Source organism: Ambystoma mexicanum, chromosome 5q (genome assembly GCF_040938575.1).
Source record: "Ambystoma mexicanum isolate Mex_15411 chromosome 5q, UKY_AmexF1_1, whole genome shotgun sequence".
Lineage (NCBI taxonomy): Eukaryota > Metazoa > Chordata > Amphibia > Caudata > Ambystomatidae > Ambystoma > Ambystoma mexicanum.
This window is the reverse complement of record NC_090933.1, coordinates 61,223,886-61,242,812: the sequence shown is the minus strand read 5'-3', so window position 1 is coordinate 61,242,812 and position 18,927 is coordinate 61,223,886. Positions and strand designations below refer to the sequence as shown.

The window sequence follows — 18,927 nt, the reverse complement described above, 5'->3', positions numbered from 1 at the left end:
TATGTTATGCAAAATTAAAACTTCATTATGCATCAGCAGATTATAATAAAATCTACATTAATTTTATGTACACAAGGCAAGGTAAGCAAATACTATTTTAGACTAACTATAGGAAACAACAATATTTTTCCATCAGAAACTGCTTCAATAGTAGCTGCTCATGCCCACATTTGTTACAGAAAACGACAGTTCCACAGTTTAAATAGTAGTGCCGCGCACCCGCCTATGTTAGAGTGAAATGACTGAGTGGCTGAAGGAAGGAAAAAAGGTTATTCTGTAGTAGCAGCAATAATTTACTTATAATTGTTCCTTTATAACGCACGTAAATACTGGAGTGGTTCCCAAGTGTGAGACTGGGATACAAACCTGTATTGCTATGTGTGGTGTTGCTTCTTGCCCCGAGCTATCCTCCCGGTCCTTCTTAGCAACACTTTTCAAGGCTTCTAATGCTTTAGCAGTCAAATCCTTAACTGGTCAAGAGTTCATCAAAGTCGGATGGGAGTGTTAGTGAGAATGTTCATTTTAGTGCTAAATTCCTCCTACCTTAGAGACGCCCAGCTCTTTTGATTGACTTGGGACTTCTTACATTTAACTCCTGAGTGAGTGTGACCTTTTTCTCCCTCTGCTTTTTTACCTGATTTGGATTTTGTGTTTTCACTGTTGTTGGAGTCTGACAAACTCCATAGGCATCTGCTTTTTGTATAGTGACACACAGCACCTTCAGTGCAGTGTCACTGGGAAATCATTTTGGATTTCCCCTAAGATTTAAATACTTTTTCTTGGGTGAACTACAGTTCAAGAATAGTAAAGTGAAATTGACTTAACTTACCTTTTCTCTATGTAGGTCTAGCACACGCCATTTCATGTGGGGTGTGCTAGACCTACTTGCTCATGAAACATTTTTTGTTACCCTCACTACTTTAATTGGCTGGTGGCAGTGGTTTACTTTTTCCTACTATTGTGCTTTTCTACTGCAGGCTGGACCCTCCGCTGCAGGACAGCACCCATGGGTGACCATTTTGTCAAAATGGCCATGGTCGTCTTTTTTCACCATTTTCTGTTTGTGAGGTCTTTCTTGGCTTTTACTATGTGCGTTGAGACAGGTGTGAGCGCTTTGTCTTGCCTTGCCTTTGATGGGCTTCAGCTCTGAAGCCGCCTCTGGCTCCAGTGTGTCTGGAAGGACAGGATGTGAGGGAGGGTCCCGAAACTCCCCTGTCCTTTGTCTCCCGGAGTGCCTGAACAAAACTAGTCTCGATTGGCTGGCTGTCCGTCCTAAAAGGATGCCACCTTGCTGTGTGATTGGCAGCCTAGCCTATGCAGGAATGGGAACATTTGCTTAAAAAGGCGAGATTCATGGGACTACAGGCAAAGTCAACCACAGGAAGAAACTTCAGAATAAGAAAATCGTGAAGAGAAGCCTGCTGCAACCTCCTGGACCTTCAATCGCCCAGTGAAGCCCTGCTGCTGTGCTGACCCTCTTTCACCTCGACAGAGAAGCTCTGACAGAACAACTTCTCCCCCTCGGTTAGTGGGACCAACTAATCCAGAGACCAACTCCATCTTGGCATCTTTGGCGTCCGTCCCCCTGGTGGATATTTTGTCCCCCTAATTCAGCATTGGGGGCAGGGTGCCTTGGCATGGTCCCCATCCCTTCCTGGAGGGGAAAGCTTTAGTGCTGACCAGGAAGCGATGTAGGGTGGTGGTGGTGGATGTGTGCGACCTTGCCCGCCTCTCTGCCTTGGTAGTTGAGTACCCCCAAGTTCACCAGTGGTCCTGGAGCTGTGGCCAAAACACTCACAATGAAAGTGTCTGAAGATGCATCCATTTGTGGTGATTGTGGTACATTCTGTCAGGGTACCTATATTCAAAGAGCGTACAAAGCACACTTCCTGTGAACTTCATATCCTCTGGCAGACTAGTCACCCTGCCAAAGTATAGTGGTGTAGCATGTGCAAGTAACCTTAACACCGTTCAGTGCAGTTGGTGCCCCACAGGAGTAGAAACCTTCACTGATTGCAATTGTGCCAGCACAACTGTGTTATTGGCACAAGGTGACATACTATCTTCTTCACATCTTTCCCCTGAAAATATTGTGGCAATTATGTGTCAACCTACTGTACTCTGAAATGAGAGGTGCGTTCTGAGTGGGTGAAGTATGTGGCTGGGATTGTTACAAGAGCCATGTGTTGACGCAATCGTTGTGTTATTTGGTAAACTGTATGTATAGCCATAATCATGGGGGTTTTCCCGTTTACATTTCCTAGTGAGGATGGGGGTTGTGTGGATTTTCGGCCACTGTTATATTCAAAGGGCTGCACGACTTTTCCGAGGGCCACCTACATCTGGGTCTGGAAGGGATGGCCTTGCAGTGCATTGGTTTGGGGGGGATGCGCCTTCACCAGCTCAGAGGAGCCATCATCGATGCCCAAGCAAAAGGAGAGGGCCCCCTCCCCCTGACCTTATAGTGGTGCACCTGGGAGGAAATGATTTTGCGTTTGTGGGACGGAAGGGGGTACGGGAGCAACTCATGACGGACCTTGAATGGATTGCACAGAGGTTTCCAAACACTGTGGTGGCCTGGTCCCAGATGATTCCCCGGATGGATTGGAGAACTCAAGGGAATACAAGAACCATCAACCGCTCGGTGTGGAAACTGAATAGCGAGTTCACTAGACTGACAGAGGGCAACAAGAGAATACGGACCATTCACCATGGCATTATCAAAGGTGCTGTGATGTTTCACAGAGATGGGGTGCACCTTTCCAAAACAAGCATGGAGCTGTTCATTGGAGACATAATGGATTTTGCCAGACGCTATTCTACGGAGGGTGGGGGGGTTGCCCAGTAACTGATGGACGTACTGGAATATGTGAATAAAATTGGTAGTAAGTATGTTGGCAGTGAGACTCCCACTTCCTAGCAATTGTCTGCGTTCATGGCATGTCAATGCATTCAGTATGTCTGTGCTGCTTATTTCTTAGCTACCCATCACTGCTTGCATCAGCCTAAATCAATTTGCTTGGCCTTGCATTAATTTCGTCCTTGTGACCTTTCCCCTTACAACAGACACCCCTATGTGAATGAGCAGGTGTTTTTGTCAAAAGTGTGCCAGCAGTTGCCTGGAAGGGGCTGCCATGTACTTTATTTATCTTCCCTTTCTGCTTCTTCATTGCCTATGGCTTTTCAACTCACCCAATCACTAATACGTTGCATGGTTGCTTCTCACCACGATTTCCCCATCCACAAGCATCCCATAGAGGAGGGCATGGTGCAAAGCATGTTGGCTGTTTCTGAATAGGTAGTGTGGCTGAAATCCTCGTCCCCACGCTTGTATTTCTGTAAAGTTTAGCGGAAGAGGACATCGTCCATAGATTATTTGTGCTTTCTTTTAGGTGCAGGTGTGGTGTAGCTGTCTACCCACTTGTAGGAAAGCAGTCAGCTGGTCCTTAGCATTTCACGTGAGTGTTTGCAAAGTAGTACTCCGTTTATTGTAGCGTGCAGGGAGTACGTCATATTGCAGAGGGCTGCTACAGTTTGTGAGCAAAGTCTGGACCTTTTGGTGTACTTGTGTGGAGTAGGTTTGTGGCACTGAATACCACTTACTGTGCTACGTTCCATACTTTGAGAAGCATACATACTTATTGTTTCAGTCTTCATCTGGTCTTTGGGCATTGAAGGGTTCCATAGCTTCTCGGCGATCAATGTCTGGTGCCGAGGCATTAGCTGTAGTGATGGAATCTGGCTCAGAGCAAGGCACAGATGTGTACATGCATTCTGAAACAGATAGTGCTTCTGAGGGGCAGGAGGGAAGTAAGATGGCCATTGACGAAAGTCCCTCCTCCCACTCATCATCTGATGACGAAGAGGAAGGAAGAGTGCGTCCACCTTTTCGCACACTTCCCACACGCAGAGGACCTGTAAGGGGGAGGGGACGTGCAAGACTGCCACGCAATGTGGCAGTTCCTGACATGACTCAAGAGTCGCTCTGGGTGCCTCCAGCAATGGCTCAGCCTGTTGATTTTTTCAACCTTTTTATTGATGATGGGTTAATTGCAGATGTGGTTCAGCAAACCAATTTATACCCTGCAGAGTTCATGTGGTCTAGGGGTCCCACTCTTAGTGGGACAAGCATGGGTACCCACAAACGATGTTGAAATTAGACAGTTTTGGGGTCTCATTCTGCTCATGGGAATTGGACACAAGCCGTCTGTCGCAATGTACTGGTCTACTTTAGCACCACTTTATTGCCCGTTTTTTTCAGCTGCAATGAGCAGAAATCGCTTTCAAGCACTGCACCGTATGTTGCACTTCAATGACAACTCGGCAGCATTACCCAGAACAGACCCAAACTTTGATAGGCTCTTCAAACTGAAGCCATTTCGGGACCACTTCACTCACCGATTTGCAGAGGTGTATGTTCCTAGCCAGAACATATCCATTGATGAATCGTTGGTGTTGTTCAAAGGTCGCCTAGTATTCAGGCAATACATTCCTAGCAAGAGATCACGATATGGGATTAAAATGTACATGGTGTGTGAAAGTACCACTGGGTATGTCAGCAGCATGAGTCTCTACACCGGTAAAGACTCTACCCTAAACCCTCCGGGCTGCCCAGCCCATTTAGGGACAAGTGAGAAGATGGTTTGGGATCTTCTCACACCATGGCTCCACAAGGGACATCATTTGTATGTAGACAGTTTCTACACTGGAATTCCACTGTTCAAGGAATTGTTCAATGTGGGCACACTGGCATGCGGTACAATCTGCAGTAACCGCAAAGGCTTCCCCAGACAACTTGTGTGTAAGAAGTTGGCCAAGGGACAATGTATGGCATTGCAGCAGGATGAATTGTTAACAGTGAAATTCTGCGACAAAGGGACGTGTACATGCTAAGTACTATTCATGATGGAAAGTACTTCAGCTGTCCCTCTGCGCAGGCAGACTCAGCAAGTGTTGAAGCCCAATTGCATTCTGGATTACATCAAGTACATGGGTTGAGTAGACAAAAATGACCAAGTGCTTGAGTCATATCACGCTGAACACAAGTCGCGTTTCTGGTAGAAAAAGTTAGCCATACACATTGTGCATATGGCAACATACAATGCTTATGTGGTGTACCGTGCAGCTACTCCAGAAAACAACCTCTCCTTTTTTGGATTTTGAATTAGCAATTGTTCAATCTCTGGCTAATGTTCATGTACACATTCCCTCCTTTCCAGAGGTTGAAGATGTGGCCAGATTGCAAGAGCGACACTTTGGTGATTATGTTCCTCCCACTGCCACGAAGGCACAACCGTACAGAAAATGTAAGGTGTGTACAAAACAAGGCAAGAGGAAGGATACTCGGGTGTACTGTCCCCAATGCCCTTCCCAGCCTGCCCTCTGCTTTCAGCCTTGTTTCCTTTTTTAACATACAAAGGAAAATTATTGGGAGATCGACTGATTTCCGAAAATGCCCATCATTCCTTGAAAGGGACCCTTAGCCACTGAAATCGTGCATGCGTTATAAAGGAATGGCACTCTTGCACCCTGCCCTGGAGGTGTACCTTCAATGAAAATGCAACAGGATGTCAACTCACTTCACTTGATTTAGCGTGCATTCACGAGCATTGCTAGTCCCGCTTCCTCCACTTGAGGCCTGCCTTGGAAAGGCAACCACAGCCGTAGTTTTCACTTGAGGCCTGCTTACGAACTTTACATCAGTCTAGATCCCTCAGCTCAAAGCGTGACTTGCAAAGGAACGCTAATCAGGCTCCCTCCATTGGAGGCGTGCCTGTGAAATAGTAATCATTACAGGTCCCTATACTTGAGTTGTGCCATGCGGGTCATTCCCCTTTGGCGTGCTTTGGCAAGCAATGCTAGTCCTGCCCCCTCCACTTGAGGCCTGCCTGGGAAAGAGACATCACCCCGGTACCTTTCACTTCAGGTCTGCCTCATAAGGAAAAGGCAGTCTAGCTCCCTTTGCGCGTGGTGTGCCTTGCAAAGTAACGCAATGCTCGTTTCTTCCAAAGCATGGGCATCTTGGAAAGGAATGCCACTCCACCGCCTCTAGTTGAGGCGGGCCATGGAGAAGAAGGGTGGAGCACTCTGGGTCACTCCCCTTTGGGGTGTCTTGGCAAGGCACGCTAGTGCAGCTTGCTGCTGTTCAGGATTGCCGTAGAAAAAAAACGTCTGGAAAGCCCCATCCGCTTCCGGCATACTTTGGAAAGGAACCCGAATCTGGCTCCTTCCACCTAAGGTTTGGCAAGCAAAGAAAGGCCAGTCCCGCTCCCTCTACTCAAGCGGTGTGTTGTGGAAAACCAGAACACCATTGAGGTTCCCTCCACTCAAGGGGTGTCTTCAAAATAATACACGCCACTTTGGCTCCCTCCCTTGAGGTCTAAGTGTTATGAAAGTGGTACTTGGACACCAACTATATGGCAGCGGTGTCTTGCGTACCTCGTAACATCCTACCTTGTTTATTGTTTTACTGCGAGTAATGTTATGTGTGGTGTAAGTGACACGTCTTCTGTAGGAATGAATTGGATATGATTGGTGTGTGAATTAGGTAAAGATACAAAGAACATGCAGATGCAATTTCTGTGAATGCACTTTTCCAGCACTGCAGAAATGATTGTCATGTTGCAGGGTGGGTGTTGTGTGGGAACGGTTGAACATAAGAATGTTTGCCCATAGTTGCTATGGGCATACTCAAAGCTCGTGTGGAAGATAGCGCCTGTGGGGCAGGGTAGCCAAGTGAGCCAGTATGCACATGTGATTGCAGGCACATAAAGTTTGCATGCAGACACAGTTGCTATACAATTGCTGCCAAATAATAGTTAAGATATTGCTAGAGACACAGTTGCATTGTAAGCACATTTCCACGTGGTAGAAGTGTGTAGATATGCTCATGCGTAGATACACTTGCTCTGGTGCTAGTGATTTGGTAGAAGTGCAACTGCTGAAATGGATGCCAACTGACTGCAGACACGAAAGGGATACGAATGGCCAGTGATCCGGTGGGTGCCTTGTGGCATCACTGCTCACAATGACGAACCTTCTTGTGCTACACAAGGAGGTTTCTCCTTGTGCTAAATCCCACCTTGCGTGTCTAACTGCATTGTGATGGTATGTATGGGAAGTGTGAGTAAAGGTGCATGTGAAATGGCTTACTACCAGTACTTTACTGTTTCCTAAGCGCACTACAGAGAAGTTACTATACAAAAGATGTACCCATTGTCACTCAGGTACGACACCTGCACACAAGAGGTCTGCCTCTCATTGGGACACGTGTGGCGACGCGGGAAGGTAGGCCACGTGTTGTTGGCGGTGTGTTTCGGTGAGTGGCCAGAGGGAAATATCTGAGAATTGTCTGCATTTCCAGCAAGGAAAACAGGGAACCCCATGCATTTCCCAAAAGAGGACACCCGTGGGAATGCGCAGAGGTCGGACCTGCGCGAAGCGGTCCAGAATTTATTACCCAGAACCCCAGACAAAGTGAACATTGTGTTTTTTCCCCACCAAATATCACACTTTGTCGGGGATTGTGGCTAATAAAAACTGGGGCAATTTGCGCAAGGCAGACCTCTGTGGATTCCCAGGGGTGTCCTCTTTTGGAAAATGCATGGGGTTCCCTGTTTTCCTTGCTGGCTTGGACACCCGAGGCCCATATCTGTACGTTGTGCCGGTCGGCAGAATGTTTGAGATTCCGCTCTGAAAACAGACTTGGGGTTACTTGTGTTTTAGGCTTTCCCCTTGGCAGCCAGGTAGGTGCACCCACACATGTGAAGTACCGTTTTCATCGGGACACCTGTGGGAACGCGGGACAGTATTACAACAAAATGGTTGATAACCACAGCGAAATTTTTTTATATTTCCACTCAACCTGTTCTTGAAAGCCAGGAAATTGGGGAACTCAGCACAGCAAACCATTTGTTCCTAGCTCTTACAAGGAAAAAACCACAGGCTTCTTTCTTTGTACATCATTTTGTTGGCATTTTTTGAAACAATGCAAAATTTTCGCCCTTTTTGCTTATTTTCTCTCACCCCCCCTACAGCAACCTGGGATTCCTGGGTGGCATTGCGTCGCCTACATGTGGGAAAAAAAGGAGAAAAAAATTGGCCAAGATATCTCATGTAACAAAAAAGTTACAAGCCATTGAATGGCCACAAACCAAAAATCACCAAAAAAGGCCTTGGAACTGGGGAGAAATACCCATGGCACTTAAAGGGTTAAAGAATGCTTATTTAAAACTGATGTTAAATAAATATGTATGATGGCACACAGACACTTCCTACACCCTCGGGTGACTTAAATAGCTAGCACAATGTGGACATCGATTTATCACTGGTACATTTAGAGCAAATGAGTTAGGTGTAAAAGATAGAATAGATTAATAAAACACAGGTTAACCAATAATTAATACACAGGCAAGTACTTTTAAACACCTTCCAAAGCACAAAGTCAGAGGTAAAGAGGAGTCTCTCGGGGAGCCAGGGCACCCAATGTTAATTGCACAATGTCAAGGGGAGCTGAAAATCTTCTTTGAAGGTAGGTGGAAAGTCTGTTTTTTTAAAAGGTTTGTAGAAAATAGAACACTTGAAGGGCCAAAAGCTGAGAGGCTTGTGAGGGGCAAAGCTTTAGAAACTCTGCAAGGTAACCTAGACAGGTCTCAACTGAGAGCAAGCAAGGCTACACAACAAAAGGTAAGCCTATATGCATTGCTTCGACGAGGAAACTCGAGAGAGGAAAAGAGCCTAGACTTAAAAACTTAGAAGGCTGAAAAAAAAAAGAGTACCCCATTATGGAACTATATAAATGGTTAGCCAAAAAAGTATGTGTTTGACGGAGAGCAGATGTTGAGGCTGGTTAATGAAAATAATGCGTGGGACGGATGGAGTATGCGGGGCGGATGGAGAGTTGCACGGTATGATTTGAAGTGCACGGAACTGTTTGGAGTGCATGAAATATGAAGGCGCTCGATCTCAAGCACCTACAGAAAACCATCATATCACACCACCACGCTTACTCTCTTCTATTCACCACCACTCAACTAGAACACAGCAATACTATGACACATTCGGTATAGCTGTTCTCATACCAACACTTGCCACATACTCCCCATCATCCCATCTAAAACACAACTGGCTGCATACTCGCCAGCCTAGGCGTTTCCCTCAGGCCTAACGCAGCCAGAATCAGTCTGGTATCACTCTGCCAGACCGAACACATACTCCTGATCTCTCAACCACCAAACCTAACGCTATGAAGCAGCTATCATACGAGTGCCACACCTGCTGCACACATATCCGGTGCACACACGCACCCATTGACTCCCGCTCCCTCTCTACTGACTTGAACTACGGTTCCAGAGGGCGTTCAACCTACCAGCGCCTTGAGATCATACCAATGGTGCATAAGGCGGTATATAAATGCAAAGTAACATAACTTAAGAAGCTGCTGGTCAGTTGTGGGCCAACTGGAAACCAATTATGCTGTTACCCTCTGCATTTGGTTCCAGAATCAAGATGGATTGAATATTTATCCAAGAATTTTAGGAATCCTCGGCCAGAGAACTTGGAGGAGCGACAGGATGTTCCTCCACCATAGTCCACATCTTTGATATGTAATGTCCACAGCTGTGCAATTCGGAAACCTTTTCAGCAGAGGGCATCCCGCGTCGATGACGTTGTCACCGGATGTTATAAATAGGTCGCACGGCACCCGTAGCCTCAGTTCACGTTTTTCCCCCAGAACGTGTGGCACCAGTCTTGACTGCACATAGCCTTGCAGAAACGTAAGCTTCAAATCGCATAGGAAATTCTCCAGAGGGGCAGGCTGGGAGGGCGATGTGGAATACGTTGGAGGAACATCCAGTCGAAAAAACGTTACTAGTTGGTAAGTAACTTGTTCTTCGAATGGATTGTGCACGCCAACGTATTCCACATCTTTGACAGACTCCCAAAGAAGTACCACAATGAAGGAGGGAAAAGAATTTAGAGTACCCAATCAGATGGCGGAATAAAGAACTGCCTTACTAAAGGCCAAATCCTGATCATGGAATGCATCCAGGGAGTATTGCTTAACAAAGGTGTGGAGCGACGCCCATGTAGCGGCATCACAAATATTCCGAATAGGAACACCCCGCTGAACGGCGGTTGAAGTAGCCACGCCCCTAGTGGAATGAGCTCGCAACCCCTCAGGAGGGTCCTTACCCGCCAAACAGTAACACTCCGTAATGGTGAGGATAATCCACCTGGACAAGGTGTGTTTGGTAACAGCCTGGCCCAATCGGTGACCAGCATATGCTACAATGTTGATAGTCAACGCTGACCCTGGACATCCTAGAAATGTAAAAGCTCATAGCTCTCCTAGGGTCCAACCTATTGAGTCGCTCCTCTTCCTTACCAGGATGAGGATAGAAAGAAGGAAGAACCACCTGACTCAAATGAAATTCAGAAACTACCTTAGGTAGAAAGGACAGACGTACCCCAAGAACTACCGTGTCCTTGTGGAACACAGTCCAGGGTGGCTTAGAGGAAAGTGCCTGCAATTCACTCACTCTGCGAGCGGAAGTAACCGCAAACAAACACTGTCTTGAAGGACGAAGGACAAGAGTGCAAAGGTTCAAACGGAGCACCCATGAGAAATTTCAAAACCAAATTTAAATCCCAAACCGACACCTGGAAAGGAGATGGCGGGAACACAATAGTCAGTCCTTTAAGTAATTCAGAAATCAAAAGGAATCTTAAAGTAAGAACATTCTTCAGACGAGTGCTTATAGAAAGCGCTGCCAGGTTACCCTTAATGGTACCTACTTGGTCCAAAGAAAGCATAAAAAACAAAACCATAGGAATGGAGCACAGAAAAGGATCCACATTGTGACCTCTGCACCAGTCACAGAACTTACGCCAACGGCAAAGGGATTTTTTTTGCAGGCCACCTGGCCGAAAGCAACACCTCGATCACGTCATCCAGGAGGTCCCAAGCCTTATACCTCAACCTTTCAGATGCGAAGCGTGAAGGTTGAGAGTCTTGACCTCTGGATGGAGAACCCGACTGACCCTCCCCCTCCTCCTCCTCCTGCCCCCCCATCTCACACCCTCCTCCCCCTGCGCAAGAGCAGATCCTCTTGGTAGGGAAGACGGCATGGAGGGCAGATGGACATTTCTAGAAGGTCCGGGTACCACGCTCTCCTTGCCCAATCCGGAGCAAGGAGGTTCATGTGGAAAACGAACCTCCGTAACACTTGAATGGCGGGGACTGGAAGAAACGCGTACAGCAGTGGGAATGACCAATCCACTACGAACACGTCTCCTAAGGCTCCTCTTTGAGGAAATTCACTTGAGCAGAATCTCTCACACTTCCGGTTGACACTGGTGGCGAAGAGATCCACTTATGGTTCCCCAAAGGGCGTAGATCGCCTGAAGGACTTACTGAGCCAACTCCCACTCATGAGATGGTGCTCAGTCTGCTCAGAGCGTCCTCTGCCGCATTTTCGTCTCCCACCATATGAACTTCTGAGACCGAAATTCCCTGCTGAATGGCCCATGACCAGAGCTGCATTGCCTCTCTGCACAACGGGAGTGACCCTACCTCCCTTTTTTGTTGAGGTAATGCATGGCCACTGTGTTGTCCGTCATGAACAGGGCACTCCTCCGCACAGCCGGCAGAAAAGCCTTCAGGCCTAGCCGGATGGCCCTCAGCTCTAACAGGTTGATGTAGAGTTTGGACTCCGACGGAGACCAACGACCACTGGCGGAAAAGTCGGCATGAGCGCCCAATCCTGTGAGGGGAAGCATCCGTCACTACCGTCACCTCCAGCCATGGTTGCCAAAACGGCTCCCCCTTCATCAGGTTCCCTTCGCTGACCCACCAAAGAAGATCCTGGGAGACCGAAGAGTGGAATCTTAACAGGATCCGACATCTTGCCTGAACTGCGACCCGCATCTTGAGGACCCATTGCAGGGATCTCATCCTCAGCCTGGCCTCTGGAACCACAAAAATACAGGATGCCATGAGGCGAGCAACCTTAAGAATTCGAAAGCCTGGAGACTCTGGCCAGGTTGAAACTTGTCCACCATCTGCATAAAGTGATGAGCCCTCACCTTGGGAGGCAAGCACTTACCCATCGACGTGTCCGACACAGCACCATTGTACTGGAGCTGTTCATAAGGTGTCAGATGCGACTTCTTGAAATTGAGGGAGAAGCCCAGCCTGTGGAGGGAGAGGCAGGTGGGACCCAGATGATCCAATGCTTGCTCGAGAGAGCGCACCCGGATCAGCCAGTATGGGTAGACATTATCCCCCCCTCGCCTGAGGTACACTGCAACCACCACCATTAGCTTGGTGAAGACCTTCAGGGCGGATGTCAATCCGAACGGCAGGACCCCTAACTGAAAGTGCGATTCACCAGCCGCACGCCTCAGATATTTTCTGTGCTTGGGATGAATCGTCACATGAAAGTAAGCATCCTATAGGTCCAGAGATACCAACCAATCCTGAAGTTGAAGGGCCTGGAGGACTTGAGAAAGAGTAACCATATTGAACTTGTCCTTCCTCAGAAGTTTGTTCAACCAACGCAAGTCTAGGATGGGTCTCAATCCCCAGTCTTTCTTTGGGATAAAAATAAGGGGAATACCATCCCTTGTTCCTCTCCGCTACAGGCACCAGTTCTATAGCGCCTTTCTCCTGCAGGTTTAAGATTTCCTGCGCAAGGAGCTGATCCGGAAGCTTCAAAGAGAGGTTCCCTGGTGGATTGTTGTGAGGCCGCTTTAGGAAGGGAAGGCAGTAGCCATGGGCTATCGTATCCAGAACCCACGCATCCGAAGTAATGGCTTGCCACTCTTGGAGATGCTGAGATAGCCTGCCCCCAAACCGCGGACCATGGGACGGACATGGCCTCATGATTGTTTTGGAGCGGCTGCGGCAGTGCATGAAGGCAAAGAGGCAGCTGCCTGAGCGGCTTTGGCACCTCCATTTCCCCGACCACCACGGGTACTTTTCGCGGGCCCCTTTGACTTGCGGCCCCTCTCGTTCTAACAAAGGAGTAGTAACAAAAAGACCCTCCCCTCCACTGCTGTCCCCTAGGACGAAAAGGCAGAGGTTGGCTCACAGCTGCGCTTAAAGATTTTGCTGCAGCTTTCGAGGTCTGCAACCTCTAAAGGCTCTCGTCAGCCTTGTAGCCAAACAAATGTGCGCCATCAAAGGGCATGTTCAGAAGACGGGCTTGCACATCCGGAGCAAAAGCTGACTTCCGCAACCGTGCAAATCTGCGTAAAACTGTGCTCGCAGCCATGGACCAGCCAACACTGTCTGCCGTATCCAAACGACAGAAGGGTTTCATACATGGCATCCTTGCTGTCTTGCACGAGAGCCAGGAAGCCACCCCTTTCTTCCCCCCCAGGAATATGCTCAGCCGCTAAAGAAACAGTTCCACAGATTGTGTGAGAACCTTGCTAAGGCACAAGTGGATTTGGCCGATTTCAATGCCATGCTCCCTGCAGAAAAGGGACGACAACCGTTGAAGCGGTTGTCGTCCCCATCAGGAGGGATGGTAAGGTACACCGCCTGCATCGAGGTGGCCATAGCCGCCTGACCCACCAAACTCTCGGGAGTGGGGTGAGAGATAAATAGCTGTGGTTGCTAACGGAAGGGCCGTACTTTGTCAATTTATTAACAGCCGGAAGAGATTCCGGTGACTGCCAAGCAGCTGCCACCCTTTACTGCAAGTTGAGATGAAACGGTAACACCGGGTCACAGGACGGACCTTGATCTAAAATGTCTGTTACATCATCCTGCACAAAGTCTTCAGGAGGACTGGACCAGCCCAGATACTCCGAGACCCTAGCCATGAGCCACGTGTATGAAGACTCACATGAGCCCCAGGCTCAGGCCTACTAAATTCCACTTCCGGAGAAGTTTCCAACCCACTGGCATCATGAAGGTGTTGCCTCAACTCCTCCAATTGACTGTCTCCAGAAAAGATTGGAGCCACATCAAGTTCACCAGGGTCCTCAAATTCAGACCGGTCTTCCGCTTCATATAGGTTGTCCACAGGGTGTTGAAACCCTGGCCTGGGGACAGAAGTGGGCCTGGAATCCAATACTGGCCTCACAGACTTCGCCGTAGGCTTCCTTGGAGGATCCACCAAATCAGGATACTCCAATGGTAAATTGTGGGCACAAATACCCAAAGGCGTCGAGGGCGCCGAAGGCTTAGACGCCAAAAGCGGCGAGAACCTCAGCGTCGTCAGCAGCAAAGGCTTCGGCGTCAAACACTGGTGCCGACGGCACCGTGGGCTGATAAGACAGCAAAGCGTTGAGTCCGACCGAATCGACTCCGGCTTCGAGCCCTTAGCAGGTTGCAGCGGTCTCGCCGGAGAAGAGGACCGAGACCTGGAAGCACGTCTCTTGCGACTATCCGAAGCCTTATCCGAATGGGACCTCAAAGGGTCCCAGTGCAAGTCACGCCGCGAACCCGAGCCCAAAAGGCATGCAAGCCACGGTACGAGACAGTTCCTTGACGGCTTCATTAGAAGGCACAACCAGAACCGTGCCCTGCGATTGAAATATCGCTAACATTTGCTCCTTAAAGGCAGCCCATTCCTCCTGAGTCGAGGACACTGTCGGGCATGCCACTTTCCTCGCGGCACCATCCTCCGAGGAAGACCTGGAAGGAGACCGGTGACGGCGCTTCCGAGAACGCTTTGACGAGGAAGAAGAATGGCAGGAACCACTCCGGGGCCGAGAACCCCAGGCCTCCTCCCGACACGGAGAGTCGCCCCTCCAATCGTCGGTGGACACCCCTAGAACTACGGGACTTGGAACCCCTACCTACCTGGAGCTTCCCCTTACGCTCCCACGAGGCCTTGGCAGTCAGTCAGCAACTGCCAATTTAAACAGTCTGTCGTGACTCTCGCCCAAGCACCAAACAAATATTCGATGCGGGTCGGTGATCGACTTGCAGTCCCGGCAAGTCTTGAAGCCAGAACGCAGAGTCGGAGGGCTTGAAGAAAAAGCCATCTCAACGATGAAACACACTAGGCACGCTGAGTTCTCGAAGCAAACACGTTAGTGGAAAAAGAAGAACTGATACTACAGGTGCTGTGCATCCTATTTATAACATCCAGTGACGTCGCCCTCCGCAAGGCCTTCGAGGGACATCAACCCGACGTCATTGATGCAGCATGCCCTCTGCCAAAAAGGTTTCCGCAGTGCACAGCTGTGGACATTACATCTCAAAGATGTGGAATACGTTGGAGGACACAATCCATTAGAAATTGGTAAATCCTCCGCCTCCAGAGCGGCAGGCCCAGATGGACTCAGCATCCAGGTTCTTAAAAATAACCCCGGTATGTGGGCACGATTTCTCACCCAATTGTTTAACCGCGTAAGTGCCAAGGAAGGACAAGCTATCTCATCCTTGACATTACCTCTATGGTGCCAAGGACAAGATAGCTCGTCCTTTTTGGCACCCTGTTTTGAGCGATCTGAACTGTAATCCAACCCCCAAGCTATGTGTGGGCGAGGTCCCCCCTCACTGCCAGGGGGGCTGGATTACCTTCAATTTCATGTTGGCGTGCGTAATGCACGCCAACGCGAAATTGAAAGGAATTTTCACTGTGGCAGCCATTTCGAGTCTCAACCTTTCTCCCCCTCGATCTCCAGCTGTGTATCAAGCCGGAGATCGAGGGTGGGGGGGGGGGGGGGGCGGGAGGCATTGGAAAGGGGAGATTCTCCCCTTTCCAACAACACCTTTTGTGACAGCATTGCTGGGCGCGGATCAGAAGGCAGAGCGCTCGATCCGCGCCCAACAATGCCCACTAGACACCAGGGATCTGTCTGAGAAGCGGGGGGAGGTGGGGGCTGCTTACAGTAAGCAGCACCCCCCCCCCCAACCCCCAAAGCATGGGGGCACATGTGCAGAACCCTGGGGGCAGATGGCTGATCATCTGCCCCCAGGGAAGGGGGCAAACAAAAAAAAAAATTTTGAAATGCAACGGGCCTGGGGGGGGGGGGGGGGGGGGGGGGGGGGTTGGTGGGGCACTAGACACCAGGGATTTTTTTTGCCCCCTGAAACGGTGGTGGCATTCTCCCTACCACAGCAAGTGGAAAGGGGGGCCCAGGTAGGAGTACATGAGGTGGCCCCCATCCAATTGGAGGGCCACCAGGTATGAGAGTGCAGGCCCCCCAAAGGATGGGGCCTGCAGGTTAGGGCCCTCCAGGGGGTTCAGATGGCTGATCATCTGCCCCCAGGGAAGGGGGCAAAATGAAAAAAAAAGTAAAGAAAAAACAAAACAAAAAAAAGGGAGATTTGGGTAAAGGGGGCCACTAACAACCAGGGATTTATTTTACGGACAGGGGGGGCTCTCCCCCTCGCCCCAAGGGGAAATGGGGCACCCCTTGTAGCCCTCCCTGGGGGCAGATATCTGCTCCTAGGAAGGGCCATCTGACCCCAGGGAGGGCTGATTGAGATGGCCCCCCTTTCATTTGGTGTGGGGGGGCGAGGGGGAGAGGGCCAACCCTTTTTACATTGGAAAATTCCCCAGAGGTTTAGGGTGCCCCTCAGCCCGCCCTAAAGTGTAGTGTACCATTTTCAATGTCTTTGTTTATCAAACTTGCCTTGGTGCAGAGGGGCACACCAATGGGCCCATCTGGCCCCAGGGTGCCCAAACTTTACTGCCCCACCCACTGGGGGGGCCCGTCCCACAGTTTTAGTGGCCCTCTTCCCCCCACCCTAAATGGAGGGGGGGTGCCTCACGCAGCCGTTTGTAGGAGGCCCAGGGAGGCCTGCATGAGGTGCCCCCGCCACCCATTTGGGGTGAGGGGGTAAGAGGGCCACCAAATAAATTGTGGGACAGGCCCCCCCAGTGGGTGGGGCAGTGGGTTTGGGCACCCTGGGGCCAGATTGGCACCCTATTGGGCCCATCTGAGCCAAGGGGAGTTGGGTTACCAAAGGAAAAATGGTAGACTGCATTTTAGGGGGGCTGTGGGGCACCCGAAACCGACAGGGAATCTTTAACGGGAAGGGGTGGTGACCCCCTCCCCCACAATGGAGTGGGGGCCATGTCATGCAGCCCTCCCTGGGGGCAGATATCTGCTCCTAGAAGGGCCACCCGAGTACAGGGAGGAGTGCAGGACAGCCCCCCCCCTCTTATCTGCCCCCAGGGAGGGCTACATGAGAAGTGCAGCCCCTCCAATTGGGGTGGGGTTGGAGAGGTGCACCCCCCTTCACATAACAAAGTTCCCCGGCGGTGTAGAGTGCCCCTCAGCCCCCCCCTAAAGTGCAGCCTGCCATTTTCTATTTTTTACTTTGTTTACCAAACTTGCCCTGGAGCAGAGGGGCACATTGTTGTGCCAATCTGGTCCCAGGGTGCCCAATCCCTACTGCCCCATCCATTGGTGGGCCTGTCCGATGTTTTGGGGCGGGCTTCTCCCCACCCCAAATGGAGTGTGGGAGGGGCACCTCATGCAGCGCTCCCTGAGGGCAGATATCTGCCCATAGAAAGGGGCAAATGTGTTTTCACTACGGGGGTAAGGTTCAGTAGACCACCACGGATGGTTTGCTTGGGGGGGCATGCTTGGAAAGTACGAGTGTAGATTTGTTTTTGCTGGGGTGACCATAGGTAACATGTTTTTTGTTTTGGTTACAGTGATTTCTACGCAAGCAGCTGCAGCGTTATGCGAGTACGTTTTTCTATTATTCTATGGGTAGAGCCCACCGTCAGTGGTGTGGGTGAGACTGGGGCTGGATTGTTGGTGGTGTGGGTGGGAGGGAATGGGCCGTCTGGGCAGATATTTTGGTGGGCTGTGACACAATTGCAGGGGCAGGCCACAAATTGCCCCCATGCCAGCATTGGTGTTTCTCTGGGAGCGGATGCCTCCCATGTGGGTTGTCCGTCTGCAAGCCCAGGCTGCAGCTCTGGCTGTGCTACGTTACAGATGTCAGCTCCGGGGAGGAATGGGGATCCTGCCGGGGCTCGCTGGAGCTGCTGCTGTGCTTAGGGGAAGGTACACCCACATGGTACATGGATGTCCAAGGCCAAGGACATCACCTCCAACCGTCCTGGAGTTGTGGCTGGGCTGCATTACAGCTTTTCCCTTTGGGGAGGTATTGGCACACTGCTGGGACTCCCTGGTCGGGAGAAGCTGTAACGCAGGGCAGCCAGAGCTCCAGCAAAGTTGGCGGTAATATCCCTGGCCTTGGGCACCCTTCTCCCATGTGGGTCTTTGCCGGGGGTTCTGGGTAATAGATTTGGGGCCGCTACGCGCAAGTCAGACCTCTGGATTCCCACGGGTGTCCTCTTTTGGAAAATACATGGGGTTCCCCGTGTTCCTTGCTGGCTTCGACACCTTAGGCCCAAATCTGTAGGTTGCCCACAAACAAAATGTACTGTGCCGAAAGGCTTGGGGTTACCAATGGGTTAGCCTTTTCCTTTTGCGCCCCGGTAGGTGTACCCACACATGCGAGGTACTGTTTTCATCGGGACACCTGTGGGAACGCAGGAAGGTACGACATTGGTTGTTGGCGACGTGTTTCAGTGAGTGGACAGAGGGAAATGTCTCTGAAATTGGCTGGAAATAAAGACAATTCTCTGACATTTCGCTCTGGCAAACCACCGAAACACACCGCCAACACCACATGCCTACCTTCCCGCGTCCCCATATGTGTCCTGATGAAAACGGTACCTCACATGTGTGGGTGCACCTACCGGGGCGCAAAAGGAAAAAGGCTACACCACTTGTAACCCCCAAAGGGTTTGGGGAGACCTACAGATTTGGGCCTATGGTGTCAAAGCCATCAAGGATAACGGGGAACCCCATTCATTTCCCAAAAGATCGACAGAGGTCTAACTGGCGCAAATCCCACCAGAATGTATTACCCAGAACCCCTTGCAAAATCCAAATTGGGAGGGGCACAACTCCCTCACATTTTACTCTGGTCAC

The 18,927-nt window shown here is 50.1% G+C and overlaps 1 protein-coding gene across 3 annotated transcripts in view; it reads right to left on the bottom strand.

Annotated features, from left to right (window-relative positions):
• Positions 1-18,927, bottom strand: part of LOC138497209 (uncharacterized) — a 306,729-nt gene that overhangs the window by 267,973 nt on the left and 19,829 nt on the right. The gene's annotated exons all lie outside the window — the stretch shown is intronic.